The sequence below is a fragment of the Octodon degus genome, unplaced genomic scaffold (genome assembly GCF_000260255.1).
Source record: "Octodon degus isolate 3935 unplaced genomic scaffold, OctDeg1.0 scaffold00016, whole genome shotgun sequence".
Lineage (NCBI taxonomy): Eukaryota > Metazoa > Chordata > Mammalia > Rodentia > Octodontidae > Octodon > Octodon degus.
In genome coordinates, this window is record NW_004524592.1 from 4484176 (window position 1) to 4509761 (window position 25586).

The 25586-nt window shown below is 34.6% G+C and overlaps 1 protein-coding gene across 4 annotated transcripts in view; it reads left to right on the top strand.

The window, feature by feature from the left end:
- Positions 1–25586, top strand: part of Erbb4 (erb-b2 receptor tyrosine kinase 4) — a 1229537-nt gene that overhangs the window by 475067 nt on the left and 728884 nt on the right. The gene's annotated exons all lie outside the window — the stretch shown is intronic.

Consider the following 25586-nt stretch of genomic DNA (forward strand, 5'->3'; position numbering starts at 1 on the left):
TTCATAATAAGTTAAGCAATAGAGTTTTCTCTACGTTGTTTGAGAATGTTAATAGGACAGAAATTGCTCTTATCATATGAACAGAATGGCTTTCCTCTCATGAATTTCAGTCTATAACTGAGTGTTAGCTGTTAGGGCTTGCCTGTGGCTGTCAGATACACTATGGATTAACTCACTTAATTCATTTTCACTAGTGGTTAACTTTTTGCCTTTTTCATTTTAGGTTCAGTGCTCTGAATTTCTTCTAATTTGTTGAGTTGTCCAACAGAAGGGGATAAAAAGTGGAGTAAAGTAATAATCTTTTCAAGGAAGTCATTTGTCTCCCTATTTATCTTTCCTTATATGTGTGTACAATCCACTCTCAGTTATTTGTACAGAAAAAGAGGAAGCGTTGCACCATGGATAATCCAAAAGCCGTTTACAGAAGATTTACCTTCGTGATTATATTTGTGTAGATGATAATGCCAGTGAACTCTTCAATTGCAGTCATGAGGGGAGAAAAGATCCTTTAAGTTTGTTTTCAAAGAATAGCCAGATTCAAGTGAAAACTTTTCTCTGCAAATATTCCATATAGGGAACATAAATAATTGAATGTGTAAAATTACTTCATAAGACTATGCATTGCTTTCTTTGGAGAGCCATACTGAAAATGAGAATTTGGTCTAAACCATCATCTGTGGACCCGTTTCTTTTCATAGATCAGTCTAAAGTGACACTTGTCTAAAAATCTGTGTATAAGTTGTTTTAATACAGTTTCCATAATGCATTACTTTTAGGACTGTAGTAACCTAATTTGTCAACTTGTATGGCCAAGTTTGTCTGGCATTGAAGCTTTGTAATAAACTACCCTTTAATATACACTTACCTTTTCAATTTCGGCAGTCTCTTGTGCATCTGTACATCCATTTGATTATTTTACTGTACTTCTGGTTTTGGTGCCTTCTAAATTAGTGTCATTCATAAATTTCAGTTGTGTATAATTTATTTTACTATTCATGTTGTTAATAAAGACAGTAAAATTCTAGGCCCAACTCAGCGTCGTGGTGAGCAGTCTTCCTCCAGTTCTCTATTGTCATTCTCATTATTCCTCGCTTCTAACTTCTGAAATGGTTTTCAGCCCATCTGAGAATAATCAACCGCTAATTTAAATTAATTTTGAGACAGTTTAAGAATTGTTGAATTAAGTACTTTATAAAAATCCAAGCATACCACTTGTACTGCATCCCTTACCCATTAGCTTGTTATTATGTCAGATATTGCCATCAAACTTATTTGGCATAATTTGATCGCTCTGTACCCACACACCCATTTACTACTCATAGGATTTTTCCTTTGTTGTCTCCATGCATAGTACCAGTGTTGAATCTTAATGGTTTCTATCAGTGAAAATGAATGAAACAAGGTTGCTTCTTCTACAGTGCATCCTAGAAATGCAAGCTTCCTGCATTACCTAGGGTCACCCATAGATGTTGCATACCTGTTATCTAGATTCTGATGTGAAACTTCTTGGGAAAAATGAACACACTCAAGTCTGAGTAATTCCCATTTGGTAAATCAAGACCAGGAAGGTAATTTCTGATGCATAGTCTTGCCCTGTTTGTGTCCTTAGGACACTAATTCCAGAATACATTTATAAATACTTAGATACATGTCGGTATTATTGGATTAAATATTTCCATTACTTTCTTTACTGTTACATATATGTGGGGCACACTTTTTACCTTTAGGAGTACTATAATTCTTCATAAAATGCTTAGGATCTCTGAAATGCTTAGGATCGCTATAAAGAAGGTTCTTTACTTTAGGTTTTTAATGAGTTTCCTATGAATCCATTTTGTAGAAAATAGCTGTTCTTGTGGAGAATAAGATGGACCTTGAAAAACTGCAGCTATTTTCATTCATAATGATAGTCTTTAATAAGAATCCCTATCCTAATGCCCACATATGCCATTTTATTATGCCAAAGTATGCAAATGCTCTCGTAAAATATGATTTTTATTGTCATCTTTACTTCCCAAATTCTTTGCCTAGAATTGGCTTTTATTACTTTAATTTTAACATCATTGGAACAATATTGCCACGTTTAACAAGCAAATAAAAATCTCCTTGAATTTTCTCCTTATTTCTTAAAAATTAAACATGAAAGATATTTTAAGAGAAGTAGATACTTTATACAAAGCAATATATAATCATACTTAACTGAATTAACTGTGCCCCAAATAACCTAAGTCTATAGCTGGAAGTTATAAATGTCACTTTTTCCTATATGGATGTAAATACAGTTGCCTTATATGAGACAATCATTCCCTTTAGGTGGACATTGGCCTTATAGTGGCTCATCCAGCAGTGTTACTTACTGAAGAATTTTTTCATAAATATAAAAAATAAACATTTTATCTTTCTGCAAAGGTTTTTTTGTCTCTTGGTATTATAACTGTTCCTTGGTCCTTTTGACTAGACAGTTACACAGGGCTGTAAGTTACCTGTCATAAATAAATGATAAAATATTAAAATCTGAAGTTTTCTAGGATAAAATATTTCATGATGGGCTGATGGTTCCTGCCTGCATGGATTAATGTTACATGTGAAAAATTTCATAAATAAAAGCTCTTAAATACATACATACATATATTCTTTATTTTTTTGAAACTTCTTGAGGTAGTCCATTGCAAGTGTACAATGCATATTAATAGATCTGGCTACAGCTGATATTTATGGGAGAAGACCCTCAGTCTTGCATTAGTTGCAAGAGAGTGAATGTTAGAATGTAGCACTGTGAAGAGCTCCTCCTTAAGGACTTGGATCTTTGTAATCAGTAAATTTATTTAGACTGGAACAAAACAAGAACTCTTGATGACATACTTGACATTGGCACCAGCTAGAGGACAGAGGAGGCGTGGTGATTTTACTAGATATAATGAGATTTGTGCCCTTGGCAAGCAGTATGAGGACATTACACGACTCACTCCACACTGTCACCAAGAGTTTAAATTTCCCTTCTTTGTTGTTTTAAATTTCTCAGTGGGTCAATACTCATCCTCATGTTTTTGTAATATATGCATTCCATATAGTCTAGAACCTTCTAGAAAAGCATTATATCGCAAGATGCTAGTGGCATTTTGCCTCCCAGGATCTGTGTGCTGACTGGAGTTTGGTTGATCACTGACAGCCCACTTCTGCCTCCCTTACCACAACCCTTTTTATCTGCGTAGGAATCAATTCATAGAAATGTCTCTACTTAATCAACATAACCTTCTGCGGTTCTTTAAAAGCCTTGCTCTGTGAGCCGTGAATGTCAGAAACATTTTGTGTGAGGGCTTCTACCCTTTGATGGAGAAAATGAAAAAGTTAAGACAGACACATAATGTCTAATGCTGACATTAGATTGTGAATTGATACATTTGCTCTAAACCAGGAAAGGCAGACTATAAAAAAAGTTGCAAAAATGTTTTTAGAAATGTTTTTAAGTGACCAATCAAATGTCCATAAGACTTCCTGGAATAATATTAAATTTAAAGAATTGATTCAGAACATCTTGGATGAGATGTTTCTTATGTGGTATAATTCAATATTTTTTGTCATTTTAGAGGTGACAAGGGCTGAAGCAGGAGAAAAGCTATGAATTGTTTCAAAAATTTAAAAGAAATGTTTTTCTGGGGAGATAGCTCAGCAGCTTGTGCACCTACCTGGCAAGCCCAAAGTCCTGAGTTCAATCCCCAGTTTAAAAAAAAATTGCAATTCCCAAATCATCTGTAATATGAAATTACAGATAATTATTGAATGTAAAGATGATTTTAGCTATTTATCATATATCATGAAATGAGATAAAAGCCTCTGAATCATTTTCTAAAATGTGGTATGTGAAGGATGATTTATATAAACTAGGTAAGTTCTTAGTATTTTGAGACAACAGCATGTAAATTAGCCGTAAGATTATGGTCGTCACTAGAAACATGTTTGTTCATATGTAGAATACCTCCTAGAATTAACATAATTTTATTGTTAGAAACAAATTATTAGAAATGTAGAAAAATCTTATGTAAAACTTGGATAACAATAAGAATAAAATACCCACTAAGATGAATACAGGTCAAGGAAAATGAAGAAAGAAAAACAAACAGGAAAACATCTCCATATGCAGTCTTGAATTTTTTAAGGAGAGTGAAGCACTCAAAGAAAGGAAATAGTTTACTAGGAAAGATGGAAGGAATTAGCTAGGAGAAAGTGGAGAACAGAGAATCTAGTAACTGCAGCATGGGTGGGAGGGACAACATAAGGTATAAGTGTAGGGCCATTGTAATTTTTGTGTTAGCTACTTTTTTTTTTTTTTTTTTTTTTTTTTGGGATTGAGCTCAGGCCCTTGTGCTTGCCAGGCAAGCTCTTATTCTACTGAGCCATTTCCCCAGCCCCATCACCAGCTTACCTTTTAGAGCTTTCTTTTTTTTTTTTTTGAACCGGGGATTGAGCTCAGGCCCTTGTGCTTGCCAGGGAAGTGCTTATTCTACTGATCCATCTACTGGGCCCCTTATAATTTTTGAAGTAGTCTAGAATTCCCCATGATGAGACATACCATTACAAATATATTATTATACATTTGCTTACAAAGAATCAATTATATTAAGAAAGGTGTGTTTACCAGTATATTTAGACTGCGTTTAGGATCAATAGTAACTTATCATACTAAAGTATATATTTGCAAATCAGTGACAGAGAACTGAAAATAATTAAACTCAAAGTTCCCTTTGTTCATCACATGTCATTAAACTAGTGTTCATTTAAAGTTTTTTTTTTTTTTCCACTTAAATTGTTTGAAACAAGTCAAACAAGAAAATGTTTCTGAGGTGAAAGGGAAGTGGCCATTTTGAAATTGAAAGCAAGATTAAAATGACAGTTGTTGAGACAAAGAGAAGTGAAATTTAGCTCATCAAATGAGGTGGCCCACATTTATGTGTGATAAAAATTATACCGGCAATAAATGTGCAATAATTAACATTAAATAATTGATAATGCTATTTGCCTGTGATATATGATATTATCTAGTTATCAAGAGAATCTTCAACTTCTTTCTTGATGGACCATGTCTTATATTAGCCTTAGTCAATAATGTGATTGAATTATTACCATTATAACTTTATTATTTAGTAATTGCTTAGTGCCAATGGAATAATAGGCTTGTTCTAAAACAGAATACCCAGCAGTTTAATAATTTCAGAAATAAGAAAGTCATATAAAAATTGCAGGATTTGCTTTTTCAGTATAGGAAAGGCAGATCTGGATTACTATGTTTCTTTTTAACATAGTTTTGAAATATGAGAAATGTCCACTAAGCATAATTATATTATCACAAAGTACACAAATAAAGAAATTTAACACAAGCTTTATAAAGCTCTGTGCTTGCTTGTGGCAAACTTCCTCTGCTTTCTCCCCACAAAGTAACTGCTACCCTGGCTCAGAGTACTACAGTTTAATTTCGTTTGCTGCTATATGTATTTTTTATTTCATGTCTGACTTTCTTTGATAAATATTTTTTGTAATGTTTTTATTCTTGTTTTTCATATAACTTCTATTTATTGTCTTCAGTGATATATTGGTGACCATTATATATTACAAATAAATAATGATTTAGTTATCATATGTACTGTTGATGCACATTTCTGTTTTTTCTAGTTTTGTATGGCTATTTCTATTCTAACTCATTAGCATATGTTTGTGCATACATACAGTATGTCTTTTTTAAAGTATATCATGTTATGTATGTATCTGAGAATGGAATTATTTTCCTGTTAAAGTGTTTATACTATTACATATATATCATTACAAGTTTCCCATTGCCTATCTTTTTGTGGGCTTATTTCATTTGTCATTTTAACTTTAGCAGCATAGTAGGTGTGTAGTTGAGTCTCATTGTTGCTTTACTTTGCATTTCTCCAAGTTTAATTAGGTCATGTGCTTTTTCATATATTTAATGTACATTTAGATATCCAATTGCATAACATGTTCATTCAAATTAATTGCCATTTTTTTCTTATTTATTTATTTATTTTTGTATTTAGTGCAGGGTCTTCAGAGTTTCATTACACAGAGTGGACTCGTAGTGATCCTCCTGTTTTCAGCGTCCCAAGTGCTGGGATTGCAGGTGCGCACCAGCACATCCAGGCTCAGTTGCCATCTCAGCACTCTCCAGGGGCAAGGCTGGCAAGCACGCTGGAGATAGAACTGGTCCCTGAACCTGGCTAAGCAGGCACTGTAGTCTGCTGAGCTATCTGGATGGCCCCAATTTCTTTATTCTTTTTAAGGAGAAAAAACAAAAATAAAAGTAAAACAGGATTTCAAAATAGGTTATTAGGACCTGAGTTGCAATAATTATTAAATTGCAACTTTTTGTTTTTATAGTAGTTATTCAGAGTACGAGATACAGACAAGATATCTTTTCCAAACAATATTAGCATGGACTTTTCAATGGACTAAGAGAAACGAGGTGGGTAATTATCTTAATCTTCTTGCATATAAATATATATGTATTTTTTTCTTTTTCCTTTTCTTCCTTTTCCCTTTCCCCCATCATAATTTTTTTTTTAAGAAACCGGGGGTTGAACTCCCCATCATAATTTTTGAACCATTTCCTCCCAATTCACAGTACATACATACATTTTTGTTCTTATTTACTTGTTCAGTTTCTCACAATAGTGAAATAATATGATGTTTGCACACATGGGTCTGATTTATTTCACTTAAAGAGTGTGCTCTCAATTTGTATCCATTTACCTATAAATATCTCCAATTTATCCTTCTTTATGGCTAAGTAGCACTCCATTATATTTCAAAAAACCCACAGCTTTTATTTCTATTCCTCTGTTGATGGGCTTTTAGGTTGTTTCCAAGATTTAGCTATTATAAATTGTGTTGCTATAAATATGGATCCACATGTATAGCTATGGTATGATATTTTCAATTCTTTTAGGAAGATACCCAAAAACTAGCTGGGTCAAATGGGAACTCTAATCTTAGTTTTCTAAGGAATTTCCATACTTATTTCTTCAATGGTTGCACCAGTCTACATTCCTACCAGGGGTGGAGGGTTCATTTTTCCTCTCAGCCCTTCCAGCATTTGTTAACAGTTGATTTTTTTCATCATAGCCATTGTTCCTGAGGTGAGATGGAATCTTGGTGTTGTTTTAACTTGCATGTCTTCTATGAACAGTGATGTTGAGCATTTTTTCATATATTTATTTGCTATTTGTATTTCTTCATGTAAGAAATGCATATTCATCTGAGATGTCTTATTTTGGATTGAGTCTTTGAATTTTGGAGTCTGAATTTTTTTTCTATTCTTTACCTGCTCTAGAAAGAAGAAAGATTTCTGACAATTTTTTGTGTGAGGATTTCTTACATTTTTTTCTATAAAATAGTCCCTTACTGAACTATAGAAATAATCTAAGTATTTTATTTTTAAGCCCTTCATAAGTTTCATGTGTTGCAAATATATGTGGCCTCTTTGCACTCTGTATTTTCACTTTCTCAAGGTATCTTTTCATGAAAATATAGTGTGAAAGTGTAGGTGCTAGTCTTTCCTACAAGCAAGGAATTATTTTCCCTAAGCTGTTCTTCAACAAGCACTGTGGTTTCTGTGAATTTGAACAGAAGGGTTCCTATTTCTCAGAATAACCTGATTATTGGCCTCACTTCTTTTTTTTCCCTACCACAATGTAAAGGATCATAATTCCTTCAAAGAATTTAGTTTCTCCCTCTGTTTCATTTTTATAGCTCACATTTTTTAAAAAAATGTTATTCATTTTAATGAGAAATAAAGATGCAATAGAAATGAAACACTTTCAAAATGGGTCAGTAGGACAGTTACAATAATTAATATATTGCACGTTGTTATCTTTGTAGTAGTTATTCAGAGGAGAAGATGGAGATATGATATCTTGTCTAAACAATATTAATACAAAGTTTTATTCTCAATGAACTAAGAGAAAGTAGCTGTATATCTATCCCAACTCTATTGTGTATGTATGTTTCTATCTATGTATTTGTTTTTTCCTCAAAACAAAATGGTCCTTTATTTATACTTTTGTGAAGTTAGTAATGCTTGACACTAGGTTGCCTAGCAACTGATAGCTAACCTTAAACAGATAGGATGTTCATCTCAGGAGTGAGGTAGCTTGTTTGCATTAGGCTTTGGGCCAAGTCCCACCTACACATATTTGATCGATTTTTGTGACTCCCAACATATCCCTCTTTTTCATTTTGTTTTGTCAGAGATGGGTGTTGCACTGCAGTTAGAGAAGCTGTATTTGAAGAAGTCTTTAAAGGACCTTTTCATACTTGAAGCCAGTCTAAAGACTGTAGGTACTTGAATTCAGCAAAATAACCCATTATAGTCCATAATAGTAGTGGGTTATCAGCAGAACTGGTAATTTTCAAGAGTTGAGTTGAGCCTTTTACAGCTTAGCATATTAATATGGCATTACTTTTTATACCTCATGGTTATACTTTCCTGCTGGATGGTTAAGACCAAGTTGAAGCAAGACATATATAACTAAAATGTAACTTTTGTACTTGACAAGGTCAGTCAGATTCCTTCAGGATTTACCCTAAACTATGTACAGCACCTTGTAGATCTTTTGTCAGTGTCAGCCATGTGGAAGAGTCACGGCCATTGCTTGACCAAATTGCTCTCTGTGAAAGCCTGAAGGAATTTGTTCTCTCTAGATAACTCTCCTTAGGCACACTCTACATCATCAATGATCAATCCTCTGTGGCCCCATAATCTTGATCAGAAAATTTGGGGCACCACTGAGTAACAGGATGCCACAGCACAGGTTCTCTTATGTTCTGGGTACTCACTGAACTTGAAGCACTAGGGCCAAAATATTGTATATCCTAGCAGCCCCTCTACTTCTCTAATTTTTGATCTGCAAACTTTAGCTGTTAACCCTCTAGAAGAGAAGCTTAATGATATTATTACCCTGTAACAGAGGCAGTTGAGCTTAACATCATCATCTGTCTGAGTATCAAATGCCTTAGACCTAACATGGAAATACTATTTTCCAACAACCATGGATATTCTAAAATTTAAATCCCTATAGAATGTGATAACAATTACACATTTTTCACAGAAATTTAGAAATCAAACCATATACAACATTGTAGCAGGACAATCCTATGACATTTTTTTCTTGTCTCTTGTTTTCTTTTATTACCTCTTTTTTTTTTTACAAACATTTACTTTAAAGAGAGTATAGCAATATTCAATATGACATTTAGAAGTACGCATTTAGAAGACCAAAATGACAGGTATTTCAAGCATGGTTTTAGTGTTACTAATTGCTATCATCAGTGTAGTTGCTTAGTTCACAGATACCAGTATATAGAGTTAGTCAGGGTGAGAATTCTACCCATTAACTACTATTTTCAAAAATGGTGGAGATTCTTAGGACCATTACCTTAACCATTTTGTTTATATAAATGTATGGTTTTGCCCCTGCCATATTTCCTAACTTTTCTCCTTTCTCTTTGTTGTTTAATCCTTAAGTTCTCGCTTTACATCTGTTATACCTTTCAATTTTTATTTCTCCTTTTGAGTTCTAACACTAGGAAGACTATACAGTATTTATACATGTGGGTCTGGTTTATTTCACTTATGAGTATATCTTCAAGTGGCATACATCTATATATGAAGGCTTCGAGTTTATTTTTCTTTATAGCTGAGTAATACTCCAACATATAAAAACATCTTTTTCATCCATTCCTCAGATGACGGGCTTTTGGTTGTTTCCAAGATTTAGCTATCACAAATTGTGTTGCTATAAACATAGCTGCACATATATCACTATGATATTATGTTTTCATTACTTTTGGGAAAATTCCAAGAAGGGGGATAGCTGTATTGAATGGGATTTCCAGTCCTAGTTTTTTAGGAATCTCTGCACTGATTTCCATAATGGTTGCACCAGTCTACATTCACACCAGTAGTGCAGAAGGGTTCTTTCCTCCTCATGCCTCTTCAACATTTGTTGTTGGTTGATTGCTTTATGATAGCCATTCTTTCTGGGGTGAGATGGTTTCTCAGTGGGTTTTTTTTTCTTGTATTTTAGGGAAGGGTCTGCAGAATCTTCAGGGTCTCACTACTAGATCAGACTCACAGTGAGTCTTCTGTTTACAGCCTCCCAAGTGCTTGGATTAAAGGCACATGCTACCATGCCCAGTCTCAATCGCAATGTCAATGAACCCTGGGGTTGGTGCTGGAATGGCAGGCCTTTGGATCGAACCCCGGCCCCTGTGTCTGCTTGCAGGTGCTTTAATCTGCTGAGCTATTTGGCTGGCCCTCAGTATTGTTTTAATTTATATTTCATGAATGGTTAGTGATGTGGAGCATTTTTTCATGTGTTAACTTCTTGTATTTCTTCCTCTGAGAAGTGTGTGTTCCTTTCAGATGCCCATTTTTGGATTGGGTCTTTAAATTTTGGGGCTGTAATGTTTCTTAGTTCTTTATAAATTCTAGATAGAAGACCTTTGTCTGAGAGCTTATTAGTTAAGATTTTTTCCAAATTTGTGGGTTGTCTTTTCACTCTGTTTGTGATTTCTTTTAACATACAGATACGTTTCAATAAGAGGAGGTCCCAATTGTTGATTCTTTCAGTATTTCCCATGCAGTTAGATTTTTGTTCATGAACGTTTGCCTACCCCTATGTCTTCAAGAGTTCCACCTGCTTTCTTTTCCAGGAGATTTAGTGTTTCTGTTTTAATGTTTAGACCTTTAATCCATTTTGACTTTAGTTTAGTGCACGGTGATAGACCCAGGTTAAGTGTTGGCTTCTGGCATGTAGTGAGCCAGTTTTTCCAGCACCATTTGTTCAAGAGTCTATCTTTCTTTCAGTAAGCATGTTTGGCCCCATCATCAAGATAAGATGACCGAGTATGTATAACTCACATATTTTAACTTGACCACTTATTACATTATATTCTGATGATTTATTTACATTCTGTCTTAGTAAACTTCAAATCATTTTTGGGGAAAAAAAAGTCCAAAGTTATTCTTTTTTTTTTTTTGTGGACAAGCTGGTTTAGTGATTCCTTAAAATAAACACTTAACAAGAGCTGTGGATTGAATTGAATTTATGCAATCTCTTTTATTACATTCTAAAATCAAACAAGGAAAATATATGTCCTCTTCATGTTTTACTTTTCTCATTACCAAAGAATTTGTTCTTTACATAGATGGTAATTCTCATATAATTAATAATCTACACTCTACATCATTGATCACTTTCCTCTGTGGCCCCATAATCTCCTTGATCAGAAAATTTGGGACATAACTGATTTACATGATGTTACATTACAGGTTCTGCTATGTCCTGAGTCTTCACTGACCTTGAAAGGCTAGGGCTACAATGTTGGCTGTCTTTGCAGCTCTTCTTTTTCTCTAATTTTTGGTTTGCAAACTTAGGTTGTTAACCACCTAGAAGAGAAGCTTATTATTATTACCCTACAACATAGGCAGTTGAACTTAACCTCACTATCTGTCTGAATATCAAACATTTTAGGCATAACATGTAACAGATGTTTTCATCAAGAATTGATATGTTAACCTTTTAAGTCCCTACACAATATTAAGGAAAAAATAAAAAACTATTTAAAAATAGAAATAAACAATTATATATTTTTACACAAAAGTTTAGAAATCTAACCATATACAGCATTGTAGCAGGATAGTCCTGTGACATTTTTTGTCTCTTGTTTTCACTGTTACCTTTTTTTTTTTTTTTAAAGCAAACATTTACCTGAGAGACAGTATGCCAGGAATTTGGTATGTCGTGACAAACAGTATGTATTTAGAAAATACAAATGCTACATTTCTTGTTAAATAGGTCTTGCTTTATCTTGGTCTTAACCACCCAGCAGAAAAGTATAAAAATGAAGTATAAAAAGTAAAGCTGTATGCTGAGCTGTAAAAGGCTCAAGTCAAGAACTTCTGATATTGCCAGTCTTTCAGAAAATCCACTACTATTATGGACTACTGGTCTATATTGGAATGTTTTGCTGAACTCATGCACCTATAATATTTAAATGACAATGAAATACCCTTCTCTGGCAAAACTAAACAAAAAAGGGGATATAATTGAACAACCATTTTGTATCTGTATATTCAAAATAGTTAGGATAGATATATAGCTGCATTCTCTTAATTCAGTGAATAGAAAGATTTGTTCTAATAGTATTTGTGGGCAGGATATCATGTCTGCATCTTGTATAATGAATAACCACTAAGACAACAATATGCAATGTATTAATTTTTGAAACTGACCTAATCGGTTTTGAAACTGTCTCATTGCTATGGTGTTTCAATAAAATTATTTTAAAGATAATCTACACATTTAAGTAAATAAAATTTAAAGTAGTGTATTTTATACTGAGATTTTGTTAATACCAAATGTAAGCTATGATTTAGAACAGGTTAAGTGGAAAGAATTTAAAAATATTTTTAAAATATTTCAATTAATTGGGTGATTAATAAATCAGCTAATATAAATAAAATATATATTCATTCTGTTGGTGTTATTTCTTATCAGTTTAATCATTCATTCTAAATTTTCACTTGTTTAAACATCTTAGGTCGAACAAGTTATGACATATTTCTATCTACTGGATTCCAACTTAAAATATTTTCATAAATATAGGAATAGAAGAAATATAGAAGTCTTAATCTATAGTTTTTAGAAATCATAGATTTGTTTGTACCGTACTCAAATTTCAAATAAAGAGAAAATTTTATTTATAATCTTGCAGTAGTTTTTAAATGAGATCAGTGATCTTAATTCCATATAAATGCCATCAATATTTTTATTTTTCATTCAGTTAACTCCTATGAACTCTATGTGAATACAAACTGTGCATGTTTTTAAGATTTGGAAAACGTCTTCCTTTTACAAAATTTATGTCTTATCTAGTGTAATTGTTTTTTCCCTGACCCATTGTCTCTGAGATAAACCAATGACAATATGATATACTAGCAATAGTGATGTAGTCTAATATATAGTTCACGTCAAGTGACCCAAACACTGTGAAAAATGCTAGAAGTTAAGAAAAATGCCTAATATATAATTAACTCAATGATCATATAATTTTGTATCCTTTTAATCCAAGTTGTACTAATAGCATTACAGTAGTTATATTAAATATTATATTTCAATGTCCAAGGCAGCTATTCTGCAAAAAGTTCTGAAAAGCATAGTCCAATGGAAGCATTCTCATAAAATAAGTATAGCTTGTCTTGTGGATGACAATTGAATTAACTAAAGCCTTTAATTAGTATTTTAAAATAAAAGTCTGTGGAAGAAATTTCTATAGCATTGTACTTCAACATTTGAAGTAATTCAGTTTTAAGACAAATTTATTAACTTTTGCTATGCTCACATTTAATATGTCTGAAGGAGAGAAAATAGATGTAATGTGTTGAAGAAAAAAATTGTAATGAACACCAGGACTGGTTTGTCTCTCAGTTCTTCAATTCACCTACATGTTTGAACATACTAACGGTGGCTTATGATGTGATGGGTTGATTTTTGAAATTGTGTATACACTGTGAACAGTACATTTGAAACAAATTATAGAACATTAGTTGGTGAGAGGGGCGGAAGTGATACAAGCGGAGGAGATGAAGGCGAATGAATGGGTGGTGTTGGTCTAGAATTCTCAGATGTGACAATCTTTACGATCATGTACATGATGATCAAAAATATAAATTTATTTAATTCTCTCCATAACTACACCAGTGTCTAGTTGTGATAGAAATATGAACTTGAGGAACATAGCACCAGAGAAATCCTAAGCTGTTATTTGAAAACTAATGCAGGGGCCGGGGAGATGGTTCAGTAGAATAAGTGCTTCCCTGGCAAGCGCAAGGACCTGAGTTCAATCCCTGATTCCGCCAAAAAAAAAAAGAAAGCTAATGTAGTTCAAGTGTAAGAATATTAATCATTCCAAATAGTAGAGGTAATTTTTGTCTTTGCATATTGATAAGAACTTTGAATATGATAATATATGTCAAAATATCTGCTATATAGATAAAAGTATTTATTTTTAAGCTATTAATACAAGTAGCCACATCCAAAATGAATTTATTTTCTAGCATTATCTTTCATTATGTATATTTTGTAAAAATGTGTTTATTCTACTAATTATCCTTAGTGAATTAATTTATCATTACATAAATGATAAATCACAGTTTTTACATTGTTTTATAATTGTATCTGAAATATTTGTTATGTGTAGTATTTCTAGGACCAAAAAATTAAGCATTCATTTTGAAAAATCACCTATCTAAGGGCCAGCAAGATAGCTTAGTAGGCTAAGCTCCTGCCTAGGCAAACACAGGGACTGGGGTTTGATCCCCAGCACCACATGCCACGACCCCCCTTCCCATGCACGCACACTGAGCTGGCCACTGAGACTGGGAGTCGTGGCATACTCCTTTGTAATCCCAGCACTGGGGAGGTTGAAAATAGGAGAATCACTATGAGTCTGAGCTGTTTGGTGAGACCCTGTACCAAATACATAAAAAAAAAAAAAATCATCTATCTGATTAGTTATCTGGCTACCATTGGTATACATATGCATCTCAATATTCTAGAGAATTTGATTTTTATTTCTGCATTTTTAGGGCCAAAGCTACCCACATCTAAAAGCCAAGCTAAATTTGGCAGATGTTTGCCTTCTCCATAGTACTTAGGACTAACTTTCAGAACAATATTCTTAGCCAATGGACAATTTCATGTGTGTGTCTTGGCTGGACCAGGATTCACATGTGACTCATTGCTCACGAGTAGAAAATATCAGGAGTCTCTTCTCAATTGTTCTCAAAAATTCAGGCATTGCCCAAAGTGTGTTTTCCTTCTGACCTGGACTGTCTTTTATCTTGATAAGTAATGTTATGAATGTCTTTCTCTATCTGGATTTTTAAAATTTATAAGCATTCATAAATAGGTTAGGTGCCAGAGAGATAGCTCAGTAGAATAAGCGCTTGCCTTGCAAGCTCAAGATCCTGAGTTCAATCCCCAGTATTGCAAATAAAATAAAATAGTAAGAAAAATTTCTTTGATCGTGTAAGTACAGCTTCTGTCTCTTCTGATTTACTTGATCGAGTGTGTTAGCTTTTTAAAAAGTTGTGTTTTCTCTTTGTCTCTCACAGTACCGCTCTCCTACCCAGATCCGTTCAGCCCTCTTCCTCACCATTGTCTGGGCACAAAGGGGATTTCTTGAAATACATCAAGGGGCTTCTTGTCTTCTGAAGGCCACTTGTGATCAGCCAGTGGGAGACACTTGTGGGCAAATGGGAACTGGTATTTATTACTGGATCCCTTGCTTCAAGATACCTAGCTACTGGCTACTTCACAATTATTTTTGGGAATTCTTTCTGTTCTAGCCTCTTAGTTTAAGGAATGGTGATGGCTAGCAGTTGTTGTTAGCTCAAGAATATGCTGCTATTCTTTAGGGTTTTCATTATTGTCTGTCTATTCATGAGCAATAATCTCTTTATTAAATGCCTCCCCAGTTGCCTAGAATGACTAGGATGCTTTTCCAGCAAGGACTTTAACTGAAAATGGGCAGCATTTGTCCCCATTTGTGTTCATTTCATTTTTTTTTCAGTCATTCAGGTTTTGATATTGTTTTGTTCACCAATATTTTGCGTTTCCTATGGGCATAACATACTCCCATTAGAAAAGATATGATTGTTGTGTTTTGATATCAGCTCTTCAAGTTTTATTTCTCCTCAAATAAAACATTTATCCTAAAACATCTGCAATGAATAGAGAAGTCTGTAATCTAGAGCCAACACTCTTGAGTTCTCCTCCTGATTTGTGGTAAATGTTTGAAGCAGATATTTTCCTTTCTAGACCTATGTTTTCTCATCATTAAAGTGGCAGAGTTTATTTATATATCATCTATTGTATGTTACTTGTTGTTCAGATCATAATGTTTGGTGAATATTGGATATATACAAAGCATCATAGAATGACAACGGAGAGCTTGATTTGATATAAAATTAACTCTCCCCAGTGGGTTAATTAGTTTCCTAATTGAGCGCCTTGCATTCACTCTAGGTATACTTCCTTTGTATAGTAACTGGAGATTTTAAAATACAAAATTATCCTCCTCTGCCAATCACACTTAACATATATTAACATATATTAAAATCTTGATGTGACTTCAAAGTATTCTTGGGATGAAGATTAATGAATAGACTCCAATGGGGTATGTGGCTCCTTCCATGGTTTGACCCCAGCTTGCCTTTCTCGTTCTGCCAATACTGATCCTCCTAATTTTCAGGATCCTTCTTTCCTTCCTTCCTTCCTTGCTCTCAGCACCAGGTCACTGTGCTGGTCCTCAGTCTGACTAGGAAATTTCTACTTCACTTATTCTTTATGCTCAGTCAGTCCCTATGGAACTGTAAGCTTGGTTCAAGCATTTTCTTCCTCAAGGAAGCTTTTTTGCAAGACTAAACCAAGCTTATGTTTATGTTTTACTAGAACAACACCTCTCCGCTTCTTATCATTAATCTTGTTTTAAATACAAGCTCATTTGCTTAACTGCAATTTTCCCTCTGTCATTAAATAAATTCAAACTGCATAACAACATGGACTTTCTTTCTCACTGTTGTATCACCTATACCTAGGCTAGACTGAGCACATAGTGGGCACTTACTAAACACTGATGGATTTCTGTTGCTGAGTAACTGAATCTGAGTAGCAAAAGCTAAGAATGGAGGTTAAAATAATTAGCAGTGGAAGATCATAAAGAGCTCTGTAGTTTATTAAAATGACATTTAACTAACACATCTAAGACACATCTAAAAACTAACACATCACAAGCACACATCTTTTTCCAGGAGATTCATCCCAGAGGGGCTCTTCCTTTAATCGCTGAATCACCGTGATACTCAATAATCCATTCTACCTGGTAACCAGCGAATATTGGAGGGGTAAAGAGAGGGAGAGGAAAAGAAGACAGGAGGAAGAGAGAGAGGAGAGAGAAAATATGTAGATAAAGAGAGATTATTTTTGAGACTCTTAATTTAAATATTTGAGTATAGATCATTATTGTAATTGTATGCTAATTCCTGTCACTTGTTTCACTACTATAAACAGGGTGCCAGAGACTGTCTCAGTGAATTATACTGTATAAATGAAGTGCGTAACAGTAGAAACTGTAGTATCCTTTTGATTCTAGGTAAGGATACTCTTTATGAAGTTCAGTGGAATTAAACTAAAGGTGTAACTTCTCTACTCACTTACTCAGTGTTCTTAATCTGCATGCAAGCACTAGGCAGATACCACATAGGAAAAACACCACGGTCAGAAAAAAAAAAAAAAAAAAAAAAAAAAAAAAAAAACACTTGAAATTAGAAATACTTTAATTCTAGCCTTGCCATTTTGCTAGCTCTGTCACATGGGCAGAGTATTTTGTTCCTGTGAGCCTCGTATCTCTTTGCTATAAAAATAGAATACTAATGCTTAGTGTATGACGTTGAGGGGGTTAAATGTAATATTTGATAAAAAGCAACTGTCCTGGATTTTACATGTTGAAACTTCAATAGATGTCTGTTGTCTGTACTAACACAATCCAACCAAGTGAAATGATTTTGCCCACGTTCAAAAAGTAGATGTGCCTTTCTGAGTTTAAATCAAATTATTGGGAAGACGTTTAGCCAATGTAGACAATTGCTTCAAATGTCTCATGTTTCATCATAATGGCCCGAGAACAACAGCGAACTGCTGTCATGACAAAAACCAAAAAGACAAATGACATACTTTGTGAGTCTATTGTTAAAGTAGTCTTTCTCATGAATAAATATTTTGATTGAACATTATCTAAAACTACACACTGTAATGCAGTGGTTTATAGCTTTTAATGATTTCAGTGTTGATGGAAGATTATTGTCTTTTGTGCTCAAATACTGAATTGATGAAGTTGCTACCACCTAATTATGCAAATCTTTCTGAAGAACATAAGACTGAATTACCTTGTAAATGTATTATCTCTGATTAGTGTCTGTGGCCACTGCTTCCAAGATTTCCCTCCATGTATCTCCTTCTGAATATAGTGATCCAGAAATCAATGAATATTGATTGAAACTGTGTTTCCCTGTGTTTGTTTCCCATTTCTTGTCTATTTTAATCTAAATTATTTCACACTCATCAAAAGGTCAGTGTTGTCCTGGAAATATAGTATGGATTAGATCATAGAAACTTTTATTAAGCAAATGTTTTTACATCAAGTGCCTTTATGTGCGCCAAGAAACCATCAATGCGACAGGCACATTTACAGATTCCTGAAGAAACTATACTGAGTGGTTATTTTTTTCCCACACCTCCTCTTTGTTGGAGTACAGAAATTGAAGTAAGTCGTATTCTCAAATATATGGTTCAGTAATATCACAGCTGAAGTAACATACTGAAGCTTGTTTTTGTAACCTTATAAATAGAAATAAATACAATTTACAAGCAAAGATTTTATAGAACAACAAAGCAAAAACTAACTTGTATGAATCTATTGCTTATATTAGAGAAAAAGAGAAGTTTCTAGATATGCTTACATTGTGAAAGGGGGTACAAAGTGGCAAACTGATTGTTTAATCTGAAAGAGGAGACATTTGATTGCATGGGAAGAGCACCAAATAGAAAACAGTTGATGCAATTGATTATTCAAACTCAATGTTTAAATTGAGAGTATTTAAATAAATAAATATAGTCCAGCCAGTGTTGTAAAAATTCATTCCCTTTTTACAGAAATGTAAATGTTTCACTATGCTTTGTAGCTTTTAAGTATATATTTGATCCATTTTGAGGCATTTTTCCTGTGTTTTTTGAATGTAGCTACATAGTTGTCTCTGCACCATTTCTTACAAAGACTATTATCTCTAGTTGTCTTGATACTCAAGCCAAAAATCAACTGATTCAAATGTATAAGTTTATTTCTCAACTGTCAAATATATTCTATGGCTATAGTAGTCTGTTATTTCTTACTGTCTTAATTATTGTGGGTTAATGGTAAGTTATAATATGAGGAATTATGAATCCTCCAATATAATTCTCACAAGAAATCCACTGAGATTTTGATGAGGATTAAGTTGAATCTGCAGATCAGTTTGTGAAATCTTTGCTATTGTAAAAATATCTTCCAACTGGGGAACATTTGATGTCTGTCTACTTATTTAGCTCTTCCATTTTACTCAGAAAACATGTGCAATTTAGTTTGTAGTGTAGAACTTTTGAAACTCCTTTTTAAAATATATTAAATAATTTTGGTGCCAAGGTAAATGAAATTGTTTTAATTATGCTTTTGAAGTTCATTGCTTGTGAAAGAATATGATTGGTATTGGCTTGTATTCTGCAATCTTCCTGAACTATTTTAAGAATTTTAATAGATTTGTATGTGTGTGACGGTGCATGTCTGTTTCTTTGAATTCTCTTGGCTTAAGATCATGTCATCTACACAAAGACTTTTCTTTTGGTTCCTGTAATAGTCCCCTTTCCATTGCTGGGTCATGACTCCTGAAAGCCATGATTTAAAGGATAGATTTAATTTTTCCCCTGTTTTGAGGGACCCAGTCAATGGTTATGTGGCTCCAAGGTAGAAAATGTATGGAAAAAAGCCAAGACAGAGTAAAGATACTTCGTTTATGGTATTTGGGCATCAGAGAAAGAGAATAATGCCAAGGTAGCCAGATGGCTCAGCAGACTAATGTGTCTGCTTAGGCAGGTGCAGGGACTGGGGTTCGATCCTCTGCATGCCTTGCTGGCCCCGTCCTGGGGTGCACCAAGACAGCGATTGGCACTGGGTGTGTTGGCAGACACCTGTAATCTCAGCGCTTGGGAGACTGAAAACAGGAGGATCATTATGAGTCTGACCTATATAGTTAGACTCTGTACACCCAGTAATAAATACATACATACATACATACATACATACATACATACATAAAAGAATAGTGCTAGAAGGAAGGGATGAGGAGCTAAATGTGGCAACCACAGTCATGTCTCCATGGGGACTCTAACCTACCCAGAAAAGTGCTTTCTTAATCCCCTCATAGGCTCTGAGCCAATGAAATTGGCACAGTTTGCTTCCCCACCACAGATCCACTCTGAATTTCCAAATTTGAAAAAGTTTAATGTAATTTTCCTGACTAGACCTCCTGTGCAATATTTAATAAAACTGGCAAGTGTGGATATGTTTGCTTTATTCCTGGTTTGGAGGGAAAACATTCCGTTTTTCATTATTAAGTATGATGTTTACTTGGGTTTTTCCAGATGCTTTCTTTGGGTGAAATTAGTTCTATTTTAATCCTATTTTACTAAGTATTTGTTCTTCATAGCTTTCAAATTCAATTTAATGACATATTTATCTTCCCCTTCTGATTACCCATATTAGTGTTATGGAAAGAATATTCAAATGGAAGAGGACAAACAGGGCTTGATCTGAGATCTGCTTTTTTTAACTATTTGACCTTGGGAAAGTCATTTTATCTTGTTAGTTTATTTTTTCTTTTTTTTTTTTTTTTAGTTTATTTTTTCATCTACACAATTTAATTGTTCTACTAGATGATCCTAACAGCTCTCCACTGATTTTGACTGAGTGGTGATCATCGATTGTTTTAGTGTTTTCTAACCTTGAGTTCATATAATTAGACTTCATTCCTAGCTCTCTTCTTGCTGCTAGTCTTGCCAATGCAAATTCACAAGGCAAACTTTTTCAGTGGTTTTGTGGCCTTATTTCCCTTAAAATTGGTGGTGTTTTTGGTCAATACTAATCTACCCTAATCCTTGGAACTAAATCATGGAGAGTGTCAATAACTTTTCAATGATCATAGAAGAAAAATCACAGCATTGAAACTATGACATAAATTCCTAAATCCCAGAGCAAGTCTTTTTCTACTGAAATAAAAAGCCTAAGGCTAAGTCACACTTTGGTCTACTTAACCTGGGTACCCACTTGGAAATGAAACATAGCTGGAGCCAATAACTGCTAGGGCAGGATCAAATTTGCTTCTCAGAAAATTAATACCACCATGTATCCACTTGCTGAGTTTTACTCAGTGGTTACTAGACCCACAAAGAGGAGGCTGTCCTCAGAAGCAGAACACTCGTTACATGCTTCTCCATTTGAAATACTTCCTTCCTGGATAACTCTCACATGTAGTAGTGCATGTATTAAGATCATTAGACTGCCATGCAAGTATGGATCACATTACTGAAATTGTATTTTGAGCAGGAAATTCACATATGTGATTTATTTCAACTTCCTAAATCCGTGTTTACTATCCTAGAGGAAAACCCATGCATGATTTCCCCATCTATGTGCTAATTAATCTTCCCATTAAACCTTGGCCAAGTTATGTTTTTATAACTAAAGTTTTCGAGGCTGCAGTTTGCTAAGTGGTTGTGCAAAGCTATCAGGTCACTGAATTCACTATAAAAAGCCCACTTAATTTATATATTCTTTTTCAGGAGCTTAGAGCACACATCAGAGCCAACCAGAGGACTTCAGATTTATTGGTGTTGCTCCATAGCCTAGAAAAAGTCTTTAAACGTCTAATCAAATGAATAATTGTGGCTATTTTCAACCCTAATATTCCTTTGTGGCTTTTGTTAAGGTAGAGAGAAGACTGTTCAGCAGTCACTGTGTGGCTAGTCATTAGGGTTCTTTTTCTGGCATGATGTCTAACTCAAATTGAGAGAAAATTACCTAACATTCCTCAGAGACCAATTGCTTCCAACCAGACTACTTATTAAATAATTCCAGTTCACACTTAGGACTGGTACAGGGCCCCTTCATCATCACTTCACTGAGAACAAGCACATTTCTGTTTCAACTAAGCATTAAATTCTGTAAATTAATTCTAACTCTATAAAGTTCAGGAACAGTTCTCAGAAAGTGGCTGTATTCTACTCCCTGACTTTCACTGAGGAGCAGTGAATACCTTCACTCAGTTTGACCTTGGTATCCCAGAGGGATCTTAATGATACATCATGTGTTTAAGTCATTATAGACATTTTCACAGTTTCCATTTCCTCTGACAGTCTCACATCTTGCCAAATAATTCCAGCTGCCTTCTAAGCACAAACTTGACCCTGATTTTGAAGAGTGAAGTAACCTGGATGCTAACTTAGACATTTATGAATGCATTTAATTAAGACATGAAAATCCACCATATCAATTATATTTAACACCAATAATATTGATATTTAGACTAAATTTACACTACATTCTGAAGAAATTAAATTACTTTAGCTTCTGTTAAGTTGAAGAAGCAATTGTTTGGTAGGCGATTTTGCATGATTTGCTATCATATGCTGTCAAAGACTTAGGCACTCAAACTGAAATTCCTGAACTCACAAAGCAAAACATTCATTTATCACATTTAAATTATTTCATATCCATACTAGAAAATCACTAGTGTTGAAGTAATTTCCAGGGAGGGACTGGAAAGGAGGGACTGTCCTCACACAGCTCATCAAACAAATGTTTGCGTCTAAAGGCCTAACGTCCTGGTGAGGAGCCAGACGGCAGCACTTCCTCTAGGAGGGGGAATGCGTGATGGAGCCAGCTGTCTCATCGTGTGCACTGGTCAGATTTGCTGTCGCTAAGACAAAAACTCCTGTCCTTCATACAATAAAAGCAGAGAGGTGTACTTTGGCTCACAGTTTCAAAGAGTTCAGGTTCGGTGGTTGCGGTGTAGAAGCCTCGTAGCAGAAGAAAGCTGCATAGTTTAGGGCTTCTGAGAAGCAGAGAGTTAAGGGAGAACAGGAAAGGAAGGAGCCAGGGTCCAAATATATTCCCCTAGATCAGGGCCCTCTTGATTCAGTCACTTTTCCAGGAGTCACATTATCCAGTGAAATCACTCATCAAGGTTAACTGACATAGGCCAGTGAGATAGCTCAGCGGACTAAGTGTTTGCTCAGGCAAGCACAGGGACCGGGCTTGGATCCCCAGTACCTCATGCCATGCCAGCCCTGCCCTTGGGTGTGCTGAGCCAGTGACCGAGTCCAGGCACTGTGGCACATGCCTGTATTCCCAGTGCTGGGGAGGCTGAAAACAGGAGCATCACTGAGTATGAGCTGTGTAGTGAGACCCTGTACCACATACATACATTAAAAAAAAAGATTAACTGGCACAGCATGTCAACCTGAGAAAAACAGAATTATGCACACACACATACAAACACACACACAGGAAAATATATTATGGAGCTGGAACCTATAGTTTAAACAAAGATATAATTGCATAGATTTATTCACGGTTTTGTGTACTTTTGTAGACCAGGAATCAAAGATGTAAACTGTCAGCAACAAGCAAAATAGCTAAAACCAGAAAGTTTAATACTGCTAGGGTATTTTATATGAAGATATATTTTATTTCAATATCCTGTTTCCTCTTTTCCCTTTATCCACCAAATCACTTTGTATTCTAATGTGGATTGTGTGTTAAGGCCCATTTCAACAGGCAAAAGATCTCCCAAGAATTTTTTTTTTGTTCTCTGCTTTGGGGCAATAAACATGGCTTAGTGTCTCCATTATCTGTTTGTATCTTTTGTGTCTTAAACCATAAATATAGATAGGTGTAAACACAGGTATACACCTGGATATATGCACACAAACATAATAAATACGTACATGGTTCTAAATTAAAATCTCTTCTTTAGAGACTGTATTTTTCATGAAAGACTCACAGGAATAGGATATGGGTCATTGCAAATTCAAATTGCTAGAGACTCTAGACTTACCTTTTATTTAAATAAACATTTTACTATTTGACACAGTTTTTTTTAGGTTTGTTGTTGTTGTTTTAGAGGATGAGGGTGACTGTGAGGTAAATCTCATTTTTCTGTAGACTCTCATTTTAGTGAGGGAGTCAGAAATTCATGTATGATGGTATAATACAGGCATAAAAACTGAATTCTATGAAAATATACAAAGAAGAAAAGAGAAGGAGGACATCCTAGGGAAGGCAGAATGCAGGATGTTTAGTTGAATATCTTATCAGGGACTTGGAGAGGAAATATCATTTTTGAAACAATAAAACATTTAATCTTTCATTTATTTGGTACAGAGTCTTACTACACAGCTTGGATTCTTAGTGATTCTGCTGACTCAGCCTCCCCAGAGCTGGGATTACAGGCATGTGCCACCACTCTTGGTTTTGATGGGCTGGCACAGAGCAAGTGGAGTTCCTGGGCTGGCATGGCTTGTAGAACAGGGGACTGAACTTGGGCCCTTGAACTTTCCAGGCAGGTGTTTAAACCTCTGAGCTATCTCCCCAGCCTGGAAATGGCCTTTAAAATCTCAGAATTGGGCCAGGGAGATTGCACAGTAGAATAAACACTTGCCTGGTAAGCCCAAGTGTCTGAGTTCAATCCCCAGTTCCACAAAAAAAAAAAATCTCAGAATTGTCCTCTCTTTTCCATCCTTAAAAATAGGCCTAATATTTTCTCTCTAAAATACAAACCTAATTGTGCCATTTTTGCTGTTGCAATTCCGCCATCACCAAGCAGATAAAGTCAGAATTACTTAGCAATACGTGCACATTTTTAGTACAAAGCCTGCATTTTAACCTCAATTTAGCACCATTAGTATCCAGTACATTTCAGTTGCATTTAATCGTTTACAATATGCTAGACATCCCTTTCTCTGTTTTGTCTCTGACCTTTGTGCATAACAGTTTTTGGTTTTCATATTTTCTTTTTACTTAGGATCTCACTCGCTGTGGTGAATTATTGCTCACTGTTCTCAATTCACCTGGAATACCCCCTCATTGGCAAAGATTTATTTGACCTCGTTGTTCTCTGATGGAAAGTTTTTTTTCTGCTTTTACTGCATCTTGTATGTAGCTCTATTATAGCTAGCGATTTCACCTCATCAAGCCTTAGTTATCATGTCTGTAAAATGCACAGAGGGGACAAGAATGATCGTGAAAGTCACCTCTAGCGTTTAATGATCTTTAATAGCAGATAGTCTTGAGGGAAGACACTGAGGGGCCATTTAAAGCAGTAGTCCTTCCTAGATTAAAAAAAAAAAAAAAAAAAACCTGGCCAATAATGGTCAGGTCTCAATGGATACTGCTTCTTTCTGAATTAAGTTTCCAGCTTCTATGATCATGCAAAACTATTGTACGTAAATTTTCTCCATTTTACCATCTTCTTTATGGCTTATTTTTTCATTTATTTGATTTTATTAGGTTTTACTTTAAATTTTGTATTTCTAATCTATGAATTTTTAATTATGTTTTCAATTCTATGTTTTTGCTATTTTGCTGGGTATACTATCAATTTTTAATTAATGATAAAAATCTTTGGACTGTAAAAATTCATATTTCCATTTCTCTAGTATTTAAATTGTTTCTCTCTACATAAACTATGTTTTAATATCTAAAATGTATTTGTGTTGGACCAGTAAAGTAGGAATTGTCTCATCTTCAAATGGCTAACCAGCCCTTTCCAAATTATTTATTAAATACCTCTTTGTTCACCAAGTATTTTACATAGGTAACATTTATAATGTGATGATTTCATATAGACTTAAGATATA